The sequence below is a fragment of the Petaurus breviceps genome, unplaced genomic scaffold (genome assembly GCF_028583685.1).
Source record: "Petaurus breviceps papuanus isolate PSGF00001 unplaced genomic scaffold, PetGlider_PUasm1.0 90760, whole genome shotgun sequence".
Lineage (NCBI taxonomy): Eukaryota > Metazoa > Chordata > Mammalia > Diprotodontia > Petauridae > Petaurus > Petaurus breviceps.
In genome coordinates, this window is record NW_027187338.1 from 3649760 (window position 1) to 3675318 (window position 25559).

Genomic DNA, 25559 nt, shown 5'->3' on the forward strand with positions numbered 1-25559 from the left:
ATACAGGCATACCTCATTTTATTTCCTTCACTTTATTGTACTTCACAGATACTGAATTTTTTTACAAGTTAAAGGTTTGTAGCAACCCTGCATTGAGCTCCTCTACTGTTTTTTTTCCCAACAGTGTTTTTCAAACAGCGTGTGCTCACATGATGACTCTGTGTCACATTTTAGTAATTCTCACACTACTTCAAACTTTTAAATTATTATCATATCTGTTATGAAGATCTGTGATCAGTGATCTCTGATGTTACTATTGTAATTATTTTGGGATGCCATGAGCCATGCCCATATAAGATGAGGAACTTAAGTAGTAAATGCTGTGTGTGTTCTGACTGTTCCACTGAGAGGCCATTCCCTGTCTCTCTCCCTCTCCTCAGGCCTCCCTATTCCCTGAGACACAACAATATTGAAATTAGGCCAATTAATAACCCTACAATGGTCTCTAAGTGTTCAAGTGAAAGGAAGAGCTATCCACTAGGCAAACTTCATTGTTATTTTGTTTTAAGAAATTGCTACAGCCACTCCTGTCCTTCAGCAACCACCACCCTGATCAGTCAACAGTCATCAACATCGAGGCAAGACCTTCCACTAACAAAAACATTATGACTTGCTGAAGGCTCAAATGATTGTTGGCATTTTTTTTTAACAATATAGTTTTTTTTAAAAATTAGTGTGTACAATGCATTTTTTTAGACATAATACTATTGCACACTTAATGGACTATAGTATAATGTAAACAACTTTTATACACATCAGGAAACCAAAAAATTCGTGTTCCTCACTTTATTGTGGTGGTCTGGAACTGAACTCACAATTATCTCTGATGTATGTCTGCATGTAGGCTGTCGCTATGGAAATGCCCTCGCTTTCCCAAAAGTGTGATACACAGTTTAGATTGAAAGGAACACATCCTGGGGAGGGGGAGGAAAGGGATGGGTGATACCAAAATACATGAAAATGTGAGAGGGACAGGGAAAAGGGAGGGAGGTGGGAGAATGGGAAGCACATATAATGTAGCAAACAGTGGGCTTTGAGACTGGAGAACCTTGAGATGAAATCTTGTTTCTTATTACATTTGCAATTTTTCACAGTCTGGTCCCAATCTACTTTTCCAACATTATGATACATTATTCTTCTTCCTAAACTCCCTGGTCTAGCATCACTGCACTCTTGCTTTTGTTCATATTTGATCCTTCATCTCCAGCCTTTGTGCTGGCTGATTTTATGCCTAGAATACACTCTCATCTCACCTATTACCTCTAAGAATACTTAGTTTCCTTCAACACTTTGTTCAACAAACACCTTCTAAGTAAAGTCTTTCCTAATTACTTTTAGCTACTATTTCTTCACCCTCCCTCACCTCCTGAATTTACCTTGGATTTATTCTATATACACTTAGTAAGGTACATATTGTCTTCTGTGATAGAATATAAGTTTCTAGAGGTCAGGGACTGTTTCACTTTTATTTTCATATACCCAGCTGTAGCACAGTACCCAGCTGTAAATTAGGTGCTTAATAAATGCTCATCGATTGATTGATTGGTGCCATGCATTCAGGTGTAAATCAATTCACCTTTCTGAGCCTCGGTTTCTTAATCTGTCAAAGAGGACTGATTTCAAAGGGTTCTTCTGAGATTCAAAGGATATTAATGTATGTAAAGTGCTTTGTAAAACCTTAAAGCCCAATATAAATGTCAGTTACTATGATGATGATGGATTTCTTCCTCTAGAGTCTTTAAAAGCAGGAAGAAATTTTCATCTGACTGAGAAGAATTAAGAACCAACTGTCTTGTGCAAAAACAAGGTAAGGAGAAAAAAAATCTAACTTTTCAAGGTTGCTTATGGCCAGGGGGTATCTTGAGCTTGGTCTGTCATCAACATTTCCCAGTTGAGGTTCTGAAGTGTTTTGGACTCCTCTTTTTGCCACATCTTTTCCCCTACTTCAACTCCCCAATATTATACCTGAACCAACAGCTCCCAATTGTTTATCTACCCATGATTTTTGTAATCTTTTCCTTCATGGTTTAGTTCTGGTGTCAATCCCTCAGTGATGCCTTCCTTGATATCCCCTCCCCCCTCCTCCCACTTGCAAGTTCTCTTTCCCTCATGTATCTTATCTCTTTCTCTCTCTAGATACATCTATATCTACCTTATCTATATATTCAGTCCACTCCCCCCTGCCACCCCCAGCCACAATAGAATGTAAGCCTTTTGAGGGCAGAATTATTATCATTTTTTGGGGGGAGTCTTTGCATCGCCAGGGTCTAGTAAGGCAACTTGCATGAGAAGTAGGTGCTTAAGACATCTACTACCCGTGTTTCCCCGATAATAAGACCTATCCCGAAAATAAGCCCTCCCCTTACTGTGTAAGATTCCTCTAAAATAAGCCCTCCCCCGAAAATAAGCCCTATTGAGATTGCTACTGTAGTGAAGGTGATCCCCAGGCTTCCAGTTACCATGACAGTACCTCTTATTTACACCGTCCCCACCCCCCCCGTGAAACGCATGCCGCGCTCCGAGCTGCATCCAATCAGAGCTGCAGCAGTGAGCGCGTCATCCTGTTCTTTATTGAATTCATTATTGAATAAAGGTACATTTTTTTGTTCACATTTACCTGTTTATTAAAATTGCTGTCAAGGTTCATTAAAATAAGCCCTCCCCTGAAAATAAGCCCTCTGGTGTTTTTCTGTCCAAAAAAAATAATAAGACAGTGTCTTATTATCGGGGAAACATGGTAAATTTGTTGCATTCTTGGAAGAGCAGAAGCTGGGCCAGATGTAGAACTCATTGCCTGTCTTCCCATCAAATACATCTCAGCTGGAAACCCATGAAAACAATAAACAAACAACATGAAAATGTGCATGCAAATAATTCCTGTTTCTTTTTGAGTCAGCCTCTCAGGCTTTTGGTAAGAAGGCTCTCTGAGCATGCCCAACCCACAGCCTCCAGTAAACACCTGTTTGCACAATGGAGGTCACCCGGCCCTTGGGCAATGCCTTGTTTGCACAATATCAGTACAGAGAGCTGTATTCCAACCCAGCAGCCTGGGCAACAGCTTCTTCCGGGACCAACCTCTCTGTCTTTGTCTCTCTGTCTCTGTCTCTGTCTGGCTGTCTCTATGGGTTTCTGTTTCTCTGTTTTTGTCTCTGTCTCTCTGTCTATGTCTTTGTCTCTCTGTCTCTGGCTGTCTGTGTGTCTCTGCATCTTTCTGTCTTTGTCTCTTTCTATATCTCTTTGTTTTTGTCTCTCTGTCTCTGTGTCATTCTGTCTCTCTGTGTGTGTCTCTCATATACAGTCTTAGGGCTTGTTCTCCCCTATTTCCTCACCATGGGCTGCATCCTCAAACCAGACCAGTCAGAAGAGGCTGCTTCTCTAGTCCCACAGAGATAAGGACTCACAGGTCCCAATCAAAGAGAAAAGAAGACCAGTGCTGAGACTGTCTGTGCATCTGCAGTCAGAGCAGAGCCAGGGCACAGGCCAGCCCCAAAGCATGGATTATCCATAAACTACAGATAATTCCAAAAGGCATTTAATATCTGTCTGCTTTTTTTCTTTTTACATGTCTTTCCGCCCTTACATTTTCCTCTATTAGAGAGGCAGCTGGGGTACATTGGGAAAACCTCTGGGTGTTCCTGAACCAATGAAGAGACATGACTTTTCATTCTATCTCCCACACTTATTAGCTGGGTGACTTTGGATTAGTCTCTTAATTACTTTGAAGTTCAACATGGGGATAAAATACCTTGTCCTTCATCCATTCTCCTCCTAGAAATAATCTCTTTTCATTCTCACAAAAAATTCTGTGGGTTAAGTGTTATAGGTGTTACTATTCCCATTTTACAGAATCAGAAATTGTGAGATTAAATAGCATGCCCAAGGTTGCACAATTAGGAAATTTCTGAGGTAGGATTTGAATCCTTTTCTTCAGGGATCTAAGACCTGTGTTCAGTGATTCTGACAGTCATCATCAACACTTATTGGTGGGGGAAGGGAGTTCAGACCTGTGATTTCATCACTCTAGGGAACTCACAGCTAGGAAACTCCCTTTAAGCCAATCTGCAACTGTTCTGCAATTCAGGTCTGCCCAGAACACTGAGAGGTTTAAATGATTTGCCCAGGGCCTCCAAGCTGGGATGTGTCCATGGCAGGGCTTGAACTCAGGGCTTCTTGACATGGAGGCCTCTACAACACTTCATATCAAGCATCATAAGGTGGGGGACAGGACCAGGCCTCTAAATTTGTTAGTGTAAGGAGGTCCTGTTGAGGACCTTCCTCAGGAAATAGAGATTGCACCTTGGCTGTAATTTATTCTCTTAGAATGTGCCTAAAATACAGAAAGGTTAGTTGACTTGCTCTGGGTCACAAAACCATGATGTGTCAGAGACCAGATTTGAACTTAAGTTTTCCTGGCTCCAAGGCCAGCTCTCTGTAAATTATGCTTGCTACACTCTGCTCTTCCTCCTCTCTTTCTCTTCTTTGCCTCTCTCTTTCTCTCTCTATATCTGTCTCTGTCTCTCTCTTACACACACATACACACACACACACACACACACACACACCAGCTATAGGGCTGGCAAAAAGGTGAAGATCTTTCTGACCCTCAGTTTCCTCATCCTTAAATATGCCTAAAAATAATTGTGCTACCTATTTTGCAGGGCTATTGTGAGTAAAGTCCTTGCAAACCATAAGCTGCCATAGGAGTAAGTTGTTTTCTAAGGCAGCACATTTTATTGCTGGACAGCTCTAACTGTTAGAAAAGTTCCATCTATTGTTAAGTCCAAATTTGGTTCCCAGTAACTTCCTTTCTTTGCTCATGGTTCTGGCCTCTGGGGCCAAGCAGAATAAATCGAATTCTTCTGCCCTATCATAATCCTTCAGATGTTTGTAAATAGTTATCATGTGTCTTCCTGAGTCTTTAATCTTAACATCCCCAGTTCTTTAATACAGCATGGATTCTAGCTGCTCTTAAAACCTTGGACAAGCTGCTAATATTTCTGCATCTTAGGAAAATAAAAGAGTTAGATTGGGTGATGTCTAAAGGCCTTTTCTTTCTATGGTTCATACGTTCATTAGTCCATTCATCCAACTATCCATTTATTCATTCCTTCTTTCTACATTTATTGAATTCTTTGTATATACAAGAACTGGTGCCCTATACTCTAGAATATAAAAGAAGAATAAGACACAGTTCTAGCCTTCAGAGAGCTCACAATCTAATATTTAGGGAGTGGGTTGGAGATGATACCTATAATCAATTAACTAAAATGCAAAGCAAAAGATATTGTGTGTAATGAGAGTCATTTATAGGATGTCAGAACTGGAATCTCACAACTGGGAGGGCCCAGAACACAGAATGTCAGAGCTGGGAGGGCCCTTAGAACACAGAATATCAAAGCAAGAAAGAACCTTAGAACATAGAATGTCAGAACTGGGAGGGCCCTTAGAATATAGAACTTTAGAACAAAGAATCTAGAATGTCAGAGTTGAGAGGGACCTTAGAACATAGACCATTAGAGGTAGGAGGGACATTAGAACATAGAATGTCAATTGAATTGGAACAAATTTGCATTTTTGGAACAGGTATTATAGCAGAACTGACTGCTTAAAAGGGCACTGTGTGGGAGAGTGATTAATTAGACTTGTTCTGTTAAGCCTCACAGGAAGCTTAAGCAATATTAGGGAAAAAATTTTTTTTTGAGTATTTGACTTTCCAAAAGTGAAATGGGCTGCTTCTGGGTCCTCCTTATTGGAAGTCTCCAAGTAGAGACTGGATGACTCCTTGTTGGCAGCATCATGGTGGGTATTTTATTTTCAGATATGGATAGTACTAGGTGGTCACTGAGATCCCTTCCAACTCTAAAATTCCACACTTCTGTGATGTAACACAGAGTTCCAGAGATGAAAGGGGCTTTATAACACAGAAATAATCATATGATTTCTGTTGGTTTTATTTTTGATCAATTATGTTGATAGTTTTCCTGACATTAAACCAGTCCTCCATTCCTGGTATAAATTCCACCTGGTCATAGTGTATGATCTTTATGCTATATCATTGTGATCTCTTTGCTAGTATTTTATTTAAAGTTTTCGCATCAATATGCATTAGGGAAATTGTTCTACAATTTTCTTTCTCTGTTTTGGCTTTTCCTGGTTTAGGTATCAGCACCTTATTTGTGTCATAAAAGGAATTTGGTAGGACTCCTTCTTTGCTTATTTTCTCTAATAGTTTATATAGTATTGGGATTAATTGTTCTTTAAATGTTTGCTAGAATTCACCTGGGAACCTAGGTGTTCCTGGGGATTTTTTCTTAGGAAGTTCATTGATGACATGTTCAGTTTCTTTTTCTAAGATTGTGTTATGTAGATATTCATCCATTTCATTTAGATCATCAGATTTATTGGTATAAAAATTGGGCAAAATAGCTACTAAGAACTGTCTTAATTTTCTCTTCATTGGTGGTGAATTAATCCCTTTTGTTTTTGACACTAGTAATTTGGTTTTCTTCTTTCCTTTTTTAAATCAAATTAATGAGTGGTTTATCTCTTTTATTGTTTTTTTTTCATAAAACCAGCTTCTAGCTTTACTTATTAGCTCAATGATTTTCTTACTTTCAATTTTATTAATCTCACCTTTGATTTTCAAGATTTCCAATTTGGTTTTTAATTGGGAATTTTAAATTTGTTCTTTTTCTAGTTTTTTTTTAGTTGTATACCCAATTCATTGATCTGCTTTTTCTCTATTTTATTGATGCAAGAAATTAGATATATAAATTTTCCCCTAAGTACTGCTTTGGCTGTATTACACAAATTTTGGTAAGTTGTCTCTTTGTTGTAATTTTTAAAAATGAAATTATCAATTGTTTCTATGATTGTTCTTTGATCCACTTATTTTTTAGGATCAGACTATTTAATTTTCAATTAATCTTAATCTCTCTTTTCATTTCCATTATTGAATGTAATTTTTATTGCATTATGACCTGAAAAGAATACATTTACTATTTCTTCTTTTCTATATTTGGCTGTGAGGTTTTTATGTCTTAATACATGGTCAATTTTTGTGTAGGTGCCATGTACTGATGAGAAAAAGTATATTCCTTTCTATTCCCATTAGATTTTTCTCCAGAGATCTATCATATCTAACTTTTCTAGAATTTATTCACCTCTTTAACTTTTTTCCTGTTTTTTGTTGTTGTTAGATTTATGTAGTTCTGAGAGGGGAAAGTTGAGGTTCCTCACTAGTAAGTTTTATTATCTATTTTTTTCCTGTAACTAATTCAATTTCTCCTTAAAAAATTAGGTGCTATACAGTTAAGTGCACGTATATTTAGTATTGATGTGACTTCATTGTCTATAGTACCTTTCAGCAAGGTATAATTTCCTCCCTTATCTCTTTTAATGAGATCTATTTTTGCTTTTGCTTTGTCTGAAATCATTATTGCTACTCTTGCTTTCTTTGTTTCAACTGAAACATTATAAATTCTGCTCCAACTGCTTACCTTCACCCTGTGTGTATCTCTGTGCTTCAAATGTGTTTGTCATAAACAACATATTCTAGGATTCTAGTTTTGAATCCATTCTGCTATCTGCTTCCATTTTGTGGGTGAGTTCATCCATTCACATTTAAGGTCATGATAACTAATTGTGTATTTCCCTTCATGCTATTTTCCCTTGTTTATCCCCACCTCTTTTGTACCCCCTTTCCTTCCTCAAAACTTCTAATCACCACTTTCCTCAATCTACCTTCCCTTTTTCAAGTCCCTCTTCTATTATCCCCTCATACCTTTTTACTTCCTTATATAGTAAGATAGATTTCTGTTTGCAAAGGACTATGTCAATTATTCCCTCTTTGAGCCAATTTTGATAAGTGTAAGGTTTAAGCTTTGCCTGCCACCTTCTTCCATTTTCCCCTCTATTATAATAGCTCTTTCATCCCTCTTTTATGTGGGATAATTTACCCCATTCAATTTCCCCCTTTTTCTTCTTCCAATGCAATTTTTTTCCTCACCTCATTATTTTGGGTTTTTTGGGTACTATCCCATCAAAGTAATCTTATATCCACACCTTCTGTCCATATATACTCCTTCTAATTGCTCTTATGGTAATAAAGTTATTAAGAGTTACAAACATTCTGTCATATAGAAATATAAGCAGTTTCACCTTATTGATTTTTTTTTGTTTTCTCTTTTTTGTTTCTTTTTTTTTAATGTTTCCCTTGAGTCTCATATTTGGAGGCCATTTTTTTTATTCAGCTCTGGCCTTTTAATTAGAAGTACTTGAATGTTCTCTATTTTGTTAAATATCCATTTCTCTTCCATTCCCTGAAAGATTATATTTAGTTTTGCTGGGTAGGTGATTCATGGTTGTAATCCTAACTCCTTTGCCTTCCAATATATTATATTCCAAACCCTCCAGTTCTTTATTGTAGAAGCTACCAAATCCTGTGTTGTCCTGTAGCTCCACAATATTTGAATTGTTTCTTTTTGGCTGCTTGCAGTGATTTTTTCCTTGATTTGTGAGCCCTGGAATTGGCTGTGATGTTACTAGGAGTTTTCATTTTGGGATTTCTTTCAGGTGGTGATCAGTGGATTTTTAAAATTTTCTATTTTGCCCTCTGATTCTAATATATCAAGGCAATTTTTCTTTTATATTTCTTGAAAGATGTTCAGGCTTTTTTTTTTTTGGTCATGGCTTTTAGGTAGTTCAATAATTTTATATTATCTCTCTTGGATATATTTTCCAGGTCAGTTGTTTTTCCAGTGAGGAATTTCACATTTTCTTCTATTTTTAAAAACTTTTTTTGATTTTGTTTTATTGCATCTTGATGTCTCATAGAGACACTTATAACTTTTTTTTTTGCTTTTGGAGGGCAATTGGGGTTAAGTAACTTGCCCAAGGTCATATGGCTAGGCTAATTTTTGTGTTAAGTGTCTGAGGCCAGATTTGAACTCAGGTCCTCCTGACTCCAGGGCCAGTGCTCTATTCACTGTGCCACCTAGCTGCCCTCAATTCTAATTTTTAAGGAATCATTTTCTTTAGTGAACTTCTGTATTTCCTTTTCCACTTTAGGCAACTTCTTTAAGGTTGTTTTGGGGATAATCAATTGGATCTGTGATTGCATCAATTTGGAAGTTCTCTCCCATTGAGATAGCTAAGTGGTATAGTAGTTAGAGTGCTGGGCCTGGAGTCAGGAAGACTTGAGTTCTAATCTTGCCTCAGACACTTGCAAATTTTGTGATCCTGGGTAAGTCACTTAACCTCTGTCTGCCTAAGTTTCCTCAGCTGTAAAATAAGGATGATAATAATAGCAACCACCTACCAGGGTTGTTGTGAGAAACAAATGAGATAATATTCATAAAAAGCACTTAGCATGGTTCTTGGCACATAGTAGGTGCTTAATAAATCCTTCCTTCTAGTAATGTAGATCACAACCTATCCATGCCTATCCATATTGTCTTACAAGCTCACCACAAATTCACTACAATTCACCTTTGCTTTTTCCTCATATTTTGAGGCTATGAGTAACATACTCAGGTTGTCCATTTGTCATTCCTAACTATCACCACATGACCAGTCCATCCTCTCTTTCTATCACAGTATCCTCTGATGTCATCCTTAAATCCTGTTCTTCTTCCTAGTTCCTTATGGTTATATGTTGCAACCTGTGCACATTTACCATGGCTCTCTCCATTGCCCTCTGAATAAAGATATTCATCTTTAGTTTTTTAGGGACAGTCGTGGTCCAGGTCTTACTGCCATCCAGTATCACCAGTAAGTGCTTGTCTTGAAAAGATGGGCCTAATTTATTATGGGAAGTTTGAGGTCAGTAAAAGTACATTGCAATTTCCTGAAAGCAATCCAAATCTGCTTTTCTCCATCCTTTTTGAATACCAGTATTATCTGTATACCAGCTCTTTGTATACTAGTATTGTCTGTCTCATGTAAACATATGGGGCATTCCTTCAACATACTCTGCAATCTACTGCAGACACTCCATTTTCCAAATCTGGACATTTTTCCTGGCTGTCCCCTATGCCTAGAATTCTCTCCCTTCTCACCTTAGCATCCTTGTTTCTGTGGCTTCTTAAGTCTCAGCTAAAGTCCCACCTTCTGCATGAAGCCTTTCTCAGTCCTTAATCTTACTTCCTTCCCTCCAAGTCTACCCTTAATTTATCCTGTCTATATCTTGTTTATACATAATTGTTTGTGTGTTGTCTCCCCCATAGACCGTGAGCTCCAGGGACTATTTTTTTGGCCTTTCTTTGTATCCCCAGAGCTTAGCACAGCACCTGGAATATGGTAGTCACTTAATAAATGGTTGTTGACTGATTTGACTGACTACATACTGCTAAGCTCTATAGAGTGTTCATTGAGATGCTTGTTGAAATCTTCCTCCATTTTGTCTTTCCTTTGTTGGATGGACAGGTCAAACACTTTTACATGATCATAAATATCCTCGAAGAAGCTTTGCAATGTTTTCTGGCTTGAGACAATCAGCACTCTCAAACAAGCATTTTAAGGACCTCACCATTCGCTGAGAAATCTTCTTTTACTTGAATTTTCTTCTGGATTTCCTTCATTATACTTTTGGCTAGCCTATGTCTTCCTGTATTATGCCTTACACAATATATGTTAAGGGTTCCTTGAACAGGGCTATTTCAGAATAGTTATGAGACTATGGACTGGACAGGCTACCTACCCTGAGGTAACAGCTGTCTTCAAAAGTTGTTAAATGTGTACATAGGCTGAACTGCCCAAAAGATCAAATATGAACTCAGAAAAGATAATAACCAGCATTGATATAGTGTTTAAATATGGTCTTTCTGTGAACTTATTATAACAACCCTGTGGTACAGGTACTGTTACTCCCATAAATGACTTGCCCAGGGTCACATAGCTAGTAAGTGACTGAAGCAAGATTGGAACTCAGGTCTTCCTGACTCCAGGTCTAGCACTCTTAGCCACTAAGCCACCTAGCTGCCATCAAGACTGTCAGGAAGACTGTTCTAGAGCTCAGCTCCTTGTAGTGTGGCCAGTCGACATCCCCCAAAACTTCAAGGCCTGATGAAAAGGAAACATTCCTGACAAATGACATTAGAAACAAGGCTTTTTCTCTGTAGATAGAGAAGGACCAGGGGCAGCCAGGTGGAACAGTGTATAGAGCACTGACCCTAGAGTCAGGAGGACCTGAATTCAAATCTGACCTCAGATACTTATTAGCTGTGTTACTCTGGGCAAATCACTTAACCCCAGTTGCCTCTAAAGAAAGAAAGAAAGAAAGAAAAGAATGGAGAATGACCCACTCTCAGACTGCATTATTTGACCCTTCATAGCTATAGGAGATATTGGTGTGGATATATAAAGAGGCATTATGCCTAGAAAGAATGGCAAAGGTGGTCACATTCTCATGTTCTTTTCCATTCTTTTGGTGCCCTAGGTAACCACACTAGACTAGATCCTTTGGTGAACCCCATTTGGATATGTAAATTATGCATTAGGCAGAACTTTCCCTTTTTCAGTGTTATAGTACTAATGTTTTTTTTTTTTTTTTTAAGCAATCAGGGTTAAGTAACTTGCTCAAGGTTACACGGCCAGTTATTTCTGGGTGTGGTGCTGAGTGTCCGAGCCCGGGATTCGATCTCCAGGTCGTCCCAACACTGGAGCCGGTACTCTTACTCGCTGAGCCACCTGGCCCCCCTTATAGTACTAATGTTTACAACAGAACTATACATTTTAAAAGCATTGGTGGTAAATATTGGAGAACAAGTGGGAGAAACTGATTGCTTCTCTAGGCCCTGAATTTAGGCTCTCAAACCTAGGACAAACAAAATGTCAGAGTTAGACTGCAGCTTAGAATATAGAATATGCAATATAGGAGCTGGGAGGGACCTTAGAACACAGGACCCAAAATGTCAGAACTGGGGAGTGGGAGGTAGGATGGATTTTAGAATACAGAACATATAACTGTTAAAACTGGAAGGGTCCTTCAAGACCACCCTATCCCCTTATTTTCTTGACAATAAGACTGCAATGATTTGGAAATTCAGAGGAGGTAGAGATAATTTCCAGCTTGGAGAATCAAAGAAGGCTTCCTAGAGGAGATGGCATTTCATCTGGATAAATAGGATCGATAAACTTCCATTCACACCATCTATCTTTTGTTTGTACATAGTTGCATGTCATTTCCCCATTAGTATTATGTTTTTGCCTGACACTTATTAAATACTTAATATATGCTTGTTAACTGACTGACTATAGAACAAATAGGAATCAGAAAGGTAGAGATGAAAGGGGAGGGCCTTCCAGGTAGAGGGAATAGTGTGAACAGAGGTGAGAAGAATATGGTTTTGAGAAGTTAGCCTAAGCTTCCTTTTGTCCTTCTCCTTTCTTCTGTTTCCTAGAAAGCCCTCATGAATAAAATCAATAATAGGACTATGGCCTGGACCTGTGCTTTCATTGGCACTGGAAACTGCTGGGTTGGTAAATTGCCACTAGCAATGTAGATTCACAGTTTTCCTGCATTTTTATAGTCTCAGAGAGCTAACTAGAATACTAAGAGGTTAAGTGACTTGCTTAGAGTCACACAGTTAGAGGCAAGACTTGAACCCAGGTCTCTTGACTCTATTGACTTAACTGTCCTGCCTTTTACAACAATAGTTCAGGTTAAAAAAAAACACCAAACAAACCAATTCAACTTTTTCAGACATTGTCTCATTTATTGTCTCATGAGGTTAGGCACAGAGGCAATCATTATCCCCTTTATACAGAGGAGGAAGCTAAGGGGAACCAGCTTGTCCAAGGTGACTCAAGTAACAGAAGCAGGTCTGGAATGTGACCCATAACCCAGTGTTCTTTCCATCACATCAGGAAGCTCATCTCCCCAGCTGTGGCTTCATTGGGCATGGGGGGGACTCAAATGTGAGTTAGGGAGGCTACAGTGACCTCTTTGGTGTCTCCTGGATTCAGTCCTGCAGTCAGGCACTCTGGATGCCTGGAGTGGGTGCTTGTCTTCTGGATGCTTTCCCTGCTTGTATCTATTTCACCAAGAAAGGATGGGCCAACATCTGGCCTTTGCTGGGCAAAAAGGTGAACCTTGTGTCTTATCCTTGCCTGGAGTAGCCTGTGATGGGGGTAGATGGGTAGGGGGTGGAGATGTTGCTTTGGTAGGGAGGGGGCAGGGAGAGGAGAGCAGGAACCTGAGTGTTAGAGATAAGCTCCTGGGATATGATGCTTATCTCTTGCCCAGAGGAAGCCCAGTGGCTTCTTGGTGACTTGGATTTCCTCCCCAAGGACAACGTTTGGGGCAGTGATAAAAAGGTGTATGTGTGTGTGTGTGTGTGTGTGTGTGTGTGTGTGTGTGTGTTGGGGGAGTGGTGATGTTGCCTTTTGTACAGTCAGCCTGTCACATGGCTAGATGCTCCTCTACTCATGGTCCTTCAACTCCCTTCTGGGCCCTCAAGAGACCGATACTTCCTTTCCAAGGCTTACAGCCTTGTTAGGACAGTAGCCTGGGGGAAAAAATTTGTGTGGCCTCTGAGCGTGGTTCCTTTTCATAGAATTCACTGAGCACAATTCTAAGTATTGGAGATACAAAAGCAAAAATAAAATTGTCCCTGCTCTCCTTCTAATGGGGAAGACAACGGATTTCAGAGATCTTGATTTACAGCTGTGACCCCTGAGGCCCAGAGAGGGTGTAGAACTTGTTGAGGGTCACCCAGTGAGTCAGCAGTAGAGCTGAGACTTGACCCCCAGTAAGAAAAGCAGTACAATAGCATGGAAAGAACTCTGAATTTGGCATCAGAAGCTCTTGGTTCAAATTAAGGGTGAACTGTATGATACTGGGCAAGAGGGTCCTCTCTCTAGGTCTCCATTTTCCCTCTGTAAAATGAGATTATTGAACCAGATGATTTCTAAGGTTTCTTCCAGTCCTGATATTCAATAATCCATCATAATAATAACTTCATATTAAGATTTATGAAGAACTTTCTTCACATCAACCCTGGGAGGCAGATGAGGTGAGTGGTATTCCATTTTACAGAGGGGGAAACTGATGTTCCAGTGACTTACAAGCAAATTTAACCAATGAATGAATCAATCACTGAGCACTTACTAAGTGCCTACTATTTGCCAGGCACAATCCTAAGCATTGGAGATGCAAAGGCAAACATGAAATTGTCCCAGTGCTCAAGGAATGTGCATACTAATGAGGAAGACAAATTTGTCTTGATTGGGATCTCAGAGACTAAGTGGGATGGGGCCTGTTCCTGAAATATCGCTCTGGAAGAGAAGAGATTAAAGGAAGAGTGAAATGAACATTCTAGATTAACTGAGCCATTAGGGAATGGTGTTTCAAGGGGATGACCCTTGACATCTATTGACATCTATTTACACAGGTCTTTGTCAAGTGTGGGAAGCTCCCTTCCTACTATGCTGATGCAGGAGCCTCCTCCCCTCTTCTTGTCTCTAGTTCTTCTCATTTTCTATCTGGTTTAAACTGCAAAACCATACACATACAATTTGGTTAGAATCTCTCCAGGCTGCATTCCTGACTCTCCTGGATTTCAGAATCCTCTTCACCCTGGAAGGTCATTTTTCCGAACTTCACACTTTGGAAGTATCCTTGTCCCCTGTGATCTCCCTTTTATTGGCTAATTCCTCCCAGAACCTCCATTTAAGGAGGAGGCCCAAGCCAGTCATGTCTTTTTCCCTCTCCAGGCTGCACCTCTGACTCTCCTGGATTTCCTCTCCAATGCCCCATGTCAGCTCTTTTTATCTTCCCCCTTCCCCTCCCCCCCCAGCTCTTTCTTCATCATTGGTCCTCTGGAATAATGGTAGGTCATTGCATTGATCAGAATATTTAAGTCTTTCAGAGTTTTTCAACTGACAATGTTATTAGAGTACAAATTATTCTGTTGGTTCTCCTCACTTCACTCTGTATCAGTTCATACAAGTCTTTCTGGGTTTCTCTGAAACCCTGTTTCATAATTCCTTATGGCTTTCTATTGCATTCATACATCATAATTGGTTCAGCTATTCCACTCATTGATGGGTATCTCCTTATTTTTGGGTGTTATTTTGCCACCACAAAAGATGCCACTATAAATATTTTTATACTTATGATTACTTTTCCTTTTTATTTGATCCAAGAGAATAATTTATGAAAAATACTAGAAAGATAAAATTTTGAAAGATTTATGAACTCTAATGTGGTGACCAACCACAATTACAGAGGACTGATGTTGAAGTGTATTCCCACCCACTGACAAAGAGGTGGGGGACTCAGGGTGCAGAATGGTACACTTCTTTTTTTGGATGTGGCCAGTGTGGGAATTCATTTAGTTTGATAATGCGCATTTGTTGTGTGGATTTTGTTTTTCTATATGTCAATGGGAGGGACGTGAAAGGGAGAGGGGAAGGTAGGGATAGAGTTGCCAAAAATGAAATGGAGAGATAGAAAGGAAAGCCTTTAAAAGTAAAGAAGAGATAGAAAAGATGGAACTTTCTTTTTACTTCTATTTTATCCCAACTTAGCATAGTGCTTGGTATCTAGCAAGCACTTAGTAAATGATTGTTGCCTTGTTGCCTCATTGAAGAATTTTAAAAATTTACGGAAGAGAATGCAAAGAAGACCAGAAGGAATTTCAGATAATAAGGACAGCTTTGAAATTTACGTGGTGAACTTGTTATATACCTAAAAATAAAACCAAGCTGTATGCAATAGAACCTCATAGCTTCATGTACATTCCTCTTTTTATGTTCCACTAGGTATATGGAAATGCTCTTTTTATTTAGTGTTTATTATGTTAGGAATAGAAAAAAAAAGCCAACTTGGAATATGATGGGCTATGGGGGAGGGAATGAAGGAGAGAGAAAATTAGCAATGATTCCAAAGTTGGGAATCAGCTGAATGAAAAGGATGATAGAATCTTCAATAGAAATAGGAAAGTTTGGAAGTTGAATGGGCTTAGAGAGAATGACAGTGAGTTCTGTATTGGATATGTTGAGATGCTTATAAGACAACCAGGTGGAGATGTCTAGCAGATCCCTGATGATATGCTGGACTGAAACTTAGGAGAGAAGTGAGAACTGAATAGTAAGATTTGGGGATCATTTGTAAAGGGATGATAAGTGAGAACACCACAAAAAGAGAATGCATGGAGAAAGGGGGCCCAGAATAGATCCCTGGGGTAAATCCACACATAAATAGCAGAATGTGGGTGATGGTGCCACATCTATATATCCACTCCTAGTTTCTCCCTTGAGTTCCAGGCCATCCAAATGAATGTCCCATAGGCATCTCAAACTCAACATTAGAAAGGCAGTGTCATATGGTGCATACAGTACTGCAATTGGAGGCCAAATGATCTGGGTTCAAATCCTGTTAATACTTATTCTCAGTGTCAGTTTCCTAATCTGCAAAATGAGGAGATTGGACTAGATGGCCTCCAGGGTCCTTTCCATCTTTAAATCTAACATGCCATGTCCTGAGTACCTCATCACATGTTGGGAGAAGAGTAAAGCCTGACAGGCAGGGAGAAGGGGTGCCCAGGATATGGAGAGAATTTTTTATAAAAGTCCATAGGACCAATAGAAGGAACTGGGTCTGTTTAACTGTGAGAAGATTGAAGGGCATTTTCACTGTCTTCTACAAATATTAGAGGACTATTATGGAAAATGGGTATTAGCCTTGTCCTGTTCAGTTCTGGATTGTAGAATTCCATCTCACCCTGATTTTCTCCAGATTCCATCTTCTTGCCTGACACATTGCCACCCTGGGAGTGTGTGTCCTCTCCTCATTGGTGATTTCTCTCCAGGGATCACCAGTTTAGGAGGCTTCACCTTAATCTTGCCCAGACTTTTATATTTCCCCTCTTTCTCCTTGCCTGACACATCACCTCAGTGAGAGTACCCTTTCTTCTTCAGTTTAGTCGGGGGGCGTTTGTTAAGTGCCTGTTGTGTGATTGTGTGCCAGGTCCGGTGGTGAGTCCTGGGGATAAAAAGAGAGGAAAAGATAGCTCCTGCCCTCAGGGGGAAGACCATAACAGGAGGGAAGATGGCACTTACAGAGAGCCTGCAGAAGAAGAGGGGTGGGGGGAGGGGGACATAATGGTGTCCAGGAGGGCAACCAGTTGGGAAATGTTGAGATGACTGCCCTGGGAGTGTCTGGGTGGAGCTCTCTGATGCCCACCCTCTATTCTCTTTAATCAGAGGGAGTGATTTCCCCCCCCCCCCATCCTGCAGGTGGGGCTACTGAGAAAGTATGAGTTTCTGGCCTGATGTGATCTTAAATTTCCTGTGCCCCTTTTGTATTGTCTCTCCCTTTAGAATGTAGGGGCGGCTAGGTGGTGCAGTGAATAGAGCACCAGCCCTGGAGTTCTAATCTGGCCTCAGACACTTAATACTTACTAGCTGAGTGACCTTGGGCAAGTCATTTCACCCCAAATTGCCCTGCCTTCCCACCTCCAAAAAGAATGTAAGTTCCTTAAGGGCAGGGACTATATCCCTTGCTCCCTTGTTTGTAGTTGTATTCCTAGTGCCTAGCACTGTGTCTGACACATAAGTGCTTAATAAAAGTCCTCCCTCCCTCTCCTTTTCCTTCCTTCCTTCCTTCCTTCCTTCCTTCCTTCCTTCCTTCCTTCCTTCCTACTAGAAGTTAGAACCTGATCTTTTGTAAGTCCTTTCAGACTCAGAATATACTTTCATGATTCTACATTGGCAAAATTAAAAAACCTTGAGGAAAATACATTTTCCTTAAATTAAATAAATGTTATTTCACAAGATGATTTCGCAGACTTGTAAGCAAATATGACTACTCTCATTTGACAAATGAGGAAATTGAGTATCAAAGAAGGGAAGGAAATTAGTGAAGGTCAAACAGTTTGTAAATGACAGGGTCAGGGCAGGGCCATGTATCCTGACTTCTGGATATAAGTATGGAGTGCCAGACTGAGATTAGGAAGAGAATTGTTTAGAAGACTTGGAAAAGCAGGTTATTTTCCAACCAGCAGGGCCCAAGGCTAGGTACTGTAAAACACAGGAGGAATCAGTAGATGTCACTACAGAACCACGATCTGTTATTTTTGGAGGTGAGGAAAAGTGCCAGAGTATGGAAAAGAACAGATCATAGAATCCTCAATTCTTAGAGGTGGAAGGGACCTAAGAGGCCAGAGTCCACTCCACACCAGAATAGAAGTTTCCTCTACAATACCATCAGTAAGTGGTCATTTAGATGTTGCTTAAAGCATTCCAGTGATGGAGAACTTGCTACTTGCTAAGGCAGCCTATTCCACTTTTGGACAGTTCTTATGAGAGTGTGAGCCGGCCAAAGTCAGAGCTACCGTGTTTCCCCGATAATAAGACCTATCCCGAAAATAAGCCCTCCCCTTACTGTGTAAGATTCCTCTAAAATAAGCCCTCCCCTGAAAATAAGCCCTATTGAGATTGCTACTGTAGTGAAGGTGATCCCCTGCGCTATACGCTACATTACGGTACCCTCTGTATGCACCGCTTCCCCCCCCCCCGCCCGTGAAACGCACGCCACACTCCGAGCTGCATCCAATCAGAGCTGCAGCAGTGAGCGCGTCATCCTGTTCTTCCCTAGTGATTTGCTTATTGAATAAAGGTACATTTTTTTGTTCACATTTACCTGTTTATTAAAATTGCTGTCAATGTTCATTAAAATAAGCCCTCCCCTGAAAATAAGCCCTCTGGTGTTTTTCTGTCCAAAAAAAATAATAAGACAGTGTCTTATTATCGGGGAAACATGGTATGTAAGACTGGTTCACTGGGTTTCCTTCTATAAGAGAGTAGTAGACTCTATAGAACTAAGCACATGGAGTCACCAGCTCTCCTGGTTTTAGCAAGGCCCATAGGTATTGAATTAACCAGTTAGGAAAGTACAATTTTGATAGGTGACTGAGCTACTTTTGGCCTCTTTTAAAATCTATGTCTCTCTGTGTGTGCAATATATGCACACGTTGTGGTAATGACCGCCTTGAAGATTGTACGCAAGGCTATCCCTCAACAAAAAGCTAGGGAACCTGCTTTTTCAGGACTTTTTCCTCTCTCATTGAATGCCTTTGGGTACCCAGGAGTGTGTGAGATAGCCACAGGCAAACCTATGCACACGTATACACATTATATATCTATATCTATACACACACACACACATATATACACACATATACAGGAAGGAAGGAGAGGGAGAGGGAGAGAGAGTGGGAGATGGAGAGAGAGATGGAGAGGGAGAGGGAGACAGAGAGGGAGAAGGAGATGGAGAGGGAGAGGGAGAGCGAGAGTCAACAGGGTGGCCCCAGAAATATCAATGAAGTCTTTACTTCTCTGACTTCTTGATCACTCCTTTCCTTCTTCCAGAATGACTTCTTGTGAAGGAATGACTTTACTATTAGTGGATACAGACTTGTCAGCGTGGCAAGCTAATGTAAGAGTTGGTAATTTCTCACGCTGGAGGAACCTGGTCGGGGTGGTGGTGGTGGTGGTGGTGCCAGTTAAGATGTTAGAAGGAACCTGGAGAGATGGGTTAGATGAAGCATATATGAGTTTCTTCCAATGTGGCAGTGGCACAGGGGTGGGTTTCCATAAGGCAAGACCATACTGATAAGTTGCAGTGGAGCTGATTATAAGGAAGCTATGCTAGCCATTAATGTAGGGATCAATGACATTTGTGACAAGACTCTGGGGCTATGCAAATTGTATGTTTCCCCTCAGCCAGTCATTTAATTTTCATTCTCTGGACTTTGAGAACCTTCTTTTCCTCACTTTCCAGCTTCCTTTTGTGTGTTGTTTTCCCCCATTAGAATGTAAGCTCCTTGAAGGCAGGGATTGTCTTTTCTATCTTTGTATCCCCAGGACTTAACATAGTTCTTCGGAACATAGTAGATGTTTAATAAATGTTTATTGGTTGATGACCTACTCTTTCCCTTAATCCTTTTGAAAAATTCTACTTCTGCCTGGGGTGCACTAAAAGAGAGGAGAGGAGAATATACATTGAAGCCTCATGTGAACTCATTGCAGCAAGAGAGATCTAAAGGGCTGTGTGTGGGTAGGGTGGATGACCAAGCTCCTTAGAGATACAGATGTATTTGTGGATCTACCCAGTTAGGCTAGAACACATAGCCTTTCCATCTGACATATGATTATAGGATTTAGAAATCAAAGGGGCCTGAGTAACCAGACCTTCAATTTTTAATAAGTTTCATTGATAGCTTCTGTTTCTTACATTATCATAATTATCTCTAGTATCTTTTTTTTCCATCTCAGAGAGCCATCCCATATAAAAAATAATTTTTTAAGAGAAAAAATTAATTAGTAGAACTGATAGTTATGTTGAAAAGGTCTGAAAACATGTGCAATGTGTAATGCCTGTGGATCTTCCACCTCCTCAAAGGTTTGAATTGGGGTTATCTTCTCAAAACTCTTCATTTGACTCATGCTTAATCTTTATAATTTTTCTTATATTCACTTTCATTTTTTTGGTGTGCAGTTCTTTCCATGTTTGTAGTTTTGTGTACATTGTTTCCTTGGCTCTGTTTACTTTGCTCTTCATCTGTTTATTTTACTTTTTCTATGCTTCTCAAACACATCACTTCTTATAGCACAGTATTATTCCATTATATTCATGTACCAACATTTGTTTAGCCATTCTCCAATCAATGGATATCTACTTTGTTTCTAATTCTTTGCTATCATGAAAAGTGCTGCTATAAATATTTTCAGGTATATGGAGACTTCCTTCTTATTTATAACTTCCTTGAAGTATAAGCCCACTAATGGAGTCCCTGGTTCAAAAGGTATGGATACCTTGGTCACTTTATTTGTATAAATTTAAATTGCTTTCCAAAATGTGTATACCATTTCGTAGCTCCACCAACAATGCATTAGTGTGTCTATCATTCCACAACCACTCTAACATTGAGCATTACCGTTTTCTGTTCATCTTTGTCCATTTGCAGGGTGTGATTTTAAATTTCAGGATTTTTAAAAATTTGTATCTTTTTTATTCTTAGGGATTTGGAGCATTCTTTCATGTGGTTGTGAATACTTTGAAGTTTTTTTGAGAACTGTTTCCTCATATTCTTTGACCATTTATCTATTGGGGAATGGCTATAAATATTATATCCATTTATTAATTGTTTATATATCTTGGATACCAAACTCCTGTCAGAGAAATTTGATACAAATATTCCACCCCCCCCCCCCATTCAACCACTTCCCTTTTTATCCTAGGTGCATTTTATGTTGTTTGTGCAGAAGCTTTTTAGTTTCATGTAACCAAAGTTATCTATTTTATCTCTTGTAATTTCCTCTATATCTTATTTGGACAGCTAGGTGGCACAGGGTATAGAGTGCCAGGCCTGGAGTCAGGAAGACTCATTTCTTCCTGAGTTCAAACCAGGCCTCAAACATTCACTAGCTGTGTGACCCTGGGCAAATCATTTAACCCTGTTTGCCTCAGTTCTTCATCTGTAAAATAAGCTGAAAAGGGAAATGGCAATTGACTCCAGTATCTTTGTCAAGAAAATCCCACAAAAGTTGGACATGACAAAATGATTGCAATAAAAATTATCTCTTGTTTGGTTAAGAATACGTGCCCACCCTTCATTTTATAGATGGGGAAACTGAAACTCAGAAAGGAGGAAGGACTTGCTTGTACATCTACAAGTACAAATGAATAAAAAAGTATGTATTAAGTGCTTATTATATGCCAATTGTGCTACCAGTAGGGATACAAATAGAAAAAGTGAGGCAGTTCTTGTTCTCAAGGAGACCACACTCTAAATTTAGGGGGAGACAACACATAGGAGAAAGTTCAGCAAGTGAATAGGCCCAGAAATCCTAAGCCTTCATAAACATGGTGGATAGCAAGGCCAAGAGTTCCTCAGGTTATGGCAGGAGATCAGATGACAATCCCAGGAATTTTCAGGACTTTGAAGTTCATCCAATGGTAAAGTTTGATGGTCTTCCATCTCATTGGAGAGAATGGAGTTCATGATTTCTATTTCATCCTGGCCATGTGATTAGTCAAGCAACCCAGAGGAGAGAGGGGGCAAGTAAGTGATCAGTAGCAAGAACTCAAATTTGAATCTCCTGGGTCCAGAGCCACCACCTCTAGGTTGGTTCTCTCTAAAAATTATAAGAACTTACATTTATATAGCATCTTAATTTTACAAAGTACTTTCCACACACTTGAGTCTTACAGCAGTCTTGTGAGGTGGGTATTATAAGTATTACTATCATGCTTATTTTATAGATGAGGAAACTGTGGATTAGAAAAGTTAAGTGAAGTGCTCATGGCTACACCCAGTGTCAGAGGTGGGCTATGAACTCAGGGATGGTGAGCTATCTACTGAGCCATACTCCCTCTCTAGAAACTCAAGCTTAAAAAAAAGAAAAAATGCATACTTAGGGTTATCAAAACAAGATGGAGCATCTTGCCTCTTGGGCTGGTGTTTTAGCTCTAGGACCACCTGTCTGGTATGAGGGAAAGGAGGGACACAGATATTATCGATTCCCTCCCTGAAAGCTTTTGCATGGGTGTAGGGGTAGTGGTACTTTCAGACAGATGCAGATCATCAGACACTGAGATCAGCATAACAGAATGAGACCCTTTCAACAACCAGAGAGGTCCCCAGAAGGCACGGTTATCCAACCGGTGGGTCTGGAGCTTTGAAGATAAAAGGGCTCAGAGGCCTATAGGCAGTCAGATCTAACTTTATCTTGGAGAGCTATCCAGGGTCCTGAACCAATCATCTTCCAGGGCTCTCTCTGGCTCCAAGGCCTAGAATCTTTTCATGTTTCCCAGCCTACAACTTCTTCCCACTCTAAACTGTCACCCATACTTTTTGACTCCATTGAATGCTGACACCAGCTGTAAGATTTGGTGTCAGAAGATCTGGGATCTAGTTCTGGCTCTGTCATTATGTAATTGTAGGAAAATCACTTTTCTATTTGATTCAGGGTCCTCCTCTATAAAATAAGTACAATGACCAGAATGGAAAGATGCTTGGATAACTGCCCACTGAAGGAACTGTTGAAGGAATGAAGGATTTTTTTAACCTGGAGGAGAGACTTGGGGAAGAGCATGCTTTAAGTATTTGAAGAGATGTCAAATAGAAAAAAGGATTAGATTTGTTCTGCTTGGCTTAAGAGAGAAGAACTGGGAGAAATAAATGGAAATTGCAGTGACACAGATTTTGGCATTTTCTAACAATTAGAGCTGAACAAAGGTAGAATTAGCTGCTTGAGAGGTAATAAGAGACAATGTAGTATAATGGAAAGGGTACCAGACTTGGACCCAGACCAAGCTTTGAACCCCACTTCTGAGACATTCTATCTGTGTGACTCTATTAAGCTTCCGTCTTATCTTCTGTAAAATGGGGATCCTAATAACTGTAGCCACCTACCTAATGAGGTTATTGTGGGATGAAATAAAATAATATAAATGTGATAATATTTCAATATAAAGCACTTTGTAAAAAAATGGCAGTGCCTATAAAAAAGTCAGCTATTAGTGTTCATTAAAGGTGTCCAAATGAATGATCACTTTTTAGGATGCTCTAGAAAGGATTCCTGTTCATTTAGAGTTTGTACTTGAGTGACCTCTGTTTTCTTTCAAAATTCAGATTTGATGTTTTGTTTATGCTTACAGAGCTGCTGTGAAGATAAAATTACATATTGTTTACACATATAAAGTACCTTGTAACCATAAATGTTATATAGATATGAGATAACATTTAGTAGAAAGTGCACATAATGAGAAGAAAAGAGAACTGGGTCCCAGCTCTGATTTACTAGTTGTATGACATCAGACAAGATGATGTGAACTCTCTGAACCTGTTTCCTCATTTGTAAAATAGGGACATAATATGATACAATGAAGTTAGTATATAATAAGTATTTATTAAACTCCCGACTTTGAAATTCACTAGCTGAATGACTTTGGGTGCTTAACTTTAAGAAGCTTATATTTTCCCATCTGTGAACTGGGCAAAATAGTGGTTGTGAAGAAAGTGCTTTGTAAATTTTTAGGCACTGTAGACATATAAAGTGTTATTCTAATATAAACCATTTTGTAAATGTTAAGATGCTATTGAAATGTAAACAGATATTATTATTCTTATTCTCTATTATCGCCCATGTAGCCTGCTACCTGTCCCAACCTCTACCCAGTCTGATCCCAACCATAATTTACTCTTGTGCCCTAGCCAATACTCAGTCTGGCAGCCCATGCTCTGGCTTATGATGGAAATTATTCACATGTTTTTCTGTTTATTTACTTGTTTTTTTCTTGGAAAGAGGAATTAGCCAGAAGTGTGACAACAGTGTTGCTTCCTCCCAGGGATGAGAAAGCAGATTTGGGTGGGTGGTGCCTAAGTTCCACAGGACCAGGGACTCAGACCCTCCATGGTTTCTAAATTCTGTTTTCTCCTTCCCCATTCCTCCAAGGTCCTGAAGTAAGATTGATTGTACCCATTTCACAGAAGGGGAAATGATGAGGCTCAGAGAAGGGGAAACAAGAACAGACTAGAGAGTAGAGGATGTGGTTACTCTGGATATGATCTTAGGCTTGAGGTCCTGGATGGATCTGACTGGTTAATTTCCTGTTTATATATGACTGAGTGTAGTATAATTCCTGCTACCCTCCAATAAACCTCTCTGCTCCAGTCAAGATGGCCTCCTCCCAATCCCAGATAATGATGCTAATGACTACACCTTACATTTATGTCATGTTTTACATTTCACAAGATGGGGAAACAGACTCAGAGGAGGGAAGAAACTTCCTCAAGGTCATGAAGCAAGTTAGTAACAGAGATAGATCTAGAAGCTTGGTTCACTGACTGCCCCCAAGTCCAGAGCCCTGTCCATTGTGCAGTATTGCCTTTGAACAGTCTGGGACCATTATTTTACATACTTGCCTATGATACTCAGGGTCTTAGAACAATGTGGGAGAGTGGATAACGTGTTGGACTTTGACTCAGGAAAACTTCTATTCCAATCCCACCTCAGATGCTTACTGTCTATGTGGCCCTGGGCAAGTCATTCAACCTTTGTGAGCCTCAGTTTCCCCACCTGTAAAATAAAGGGGTTGGATTAGATAGCTTCTAAGGTTCCTATGATCCTACTACTTCTTCCATGAAGCTTTCTCTGACAACTTCAGTTGTTACATGCTCTCTCCTTCCTGACTTGCCACAGCATTTATTCTCTGTATAAACTTCCCTGGAGTGTACTCAGTCTCACACATTATCACAGAAGCTGTGACTGTAATGCATTGAGACCTATTTTTGTACATGGAACTATGTCATTACTTGGTATATATGAGTGAGTCATGTTCACCTATCTATCTATATCTATGTCTATGTATTTATCTATCTTACCTCTGCTTCTGTATCTGTATATCCCAGGGGTTTTAAACCTTTTTGTATGTTATAGACTCTTTTGGAAGTCTGGTAAAAGCCTATGGACCCCTTCTCAGAATATGTTTTTAAATGCATAAAATAAAACACACAGGGTTACAAAAGAAGCCAATTATGTTGAAATAT

The 25559-nt window shown here is 39.7% G+C and overlaps 1 long non-coding RNA gene across 6 annotated transcripts in view; it reads left to right on the top strand.

Moving 5' to 3' along the window:
* LOC138146214 (uncharacterized) overlaps nucleotides 1-25559 on the top strand; it is a 134598-nt gene that overhangs the window by 43497 nt on the left and 65542 nt on the right. Inside the window, exon 2 of one of the 6 annotated variants that reach the window (XR_011164419.1) lies at nucleotides 1734-1807. The exons of the other annotated variants lie outside the window; for them this stretch is intronic. This is a non-coding gene — a long non-coding RNA (uncharacterized lncRNA). The remainder of the gene's footprint in view (nucleotides 1-1733; nucleotides 1808-25559) is intronic. 6 annotated transcript variants of the gene reach the window in all.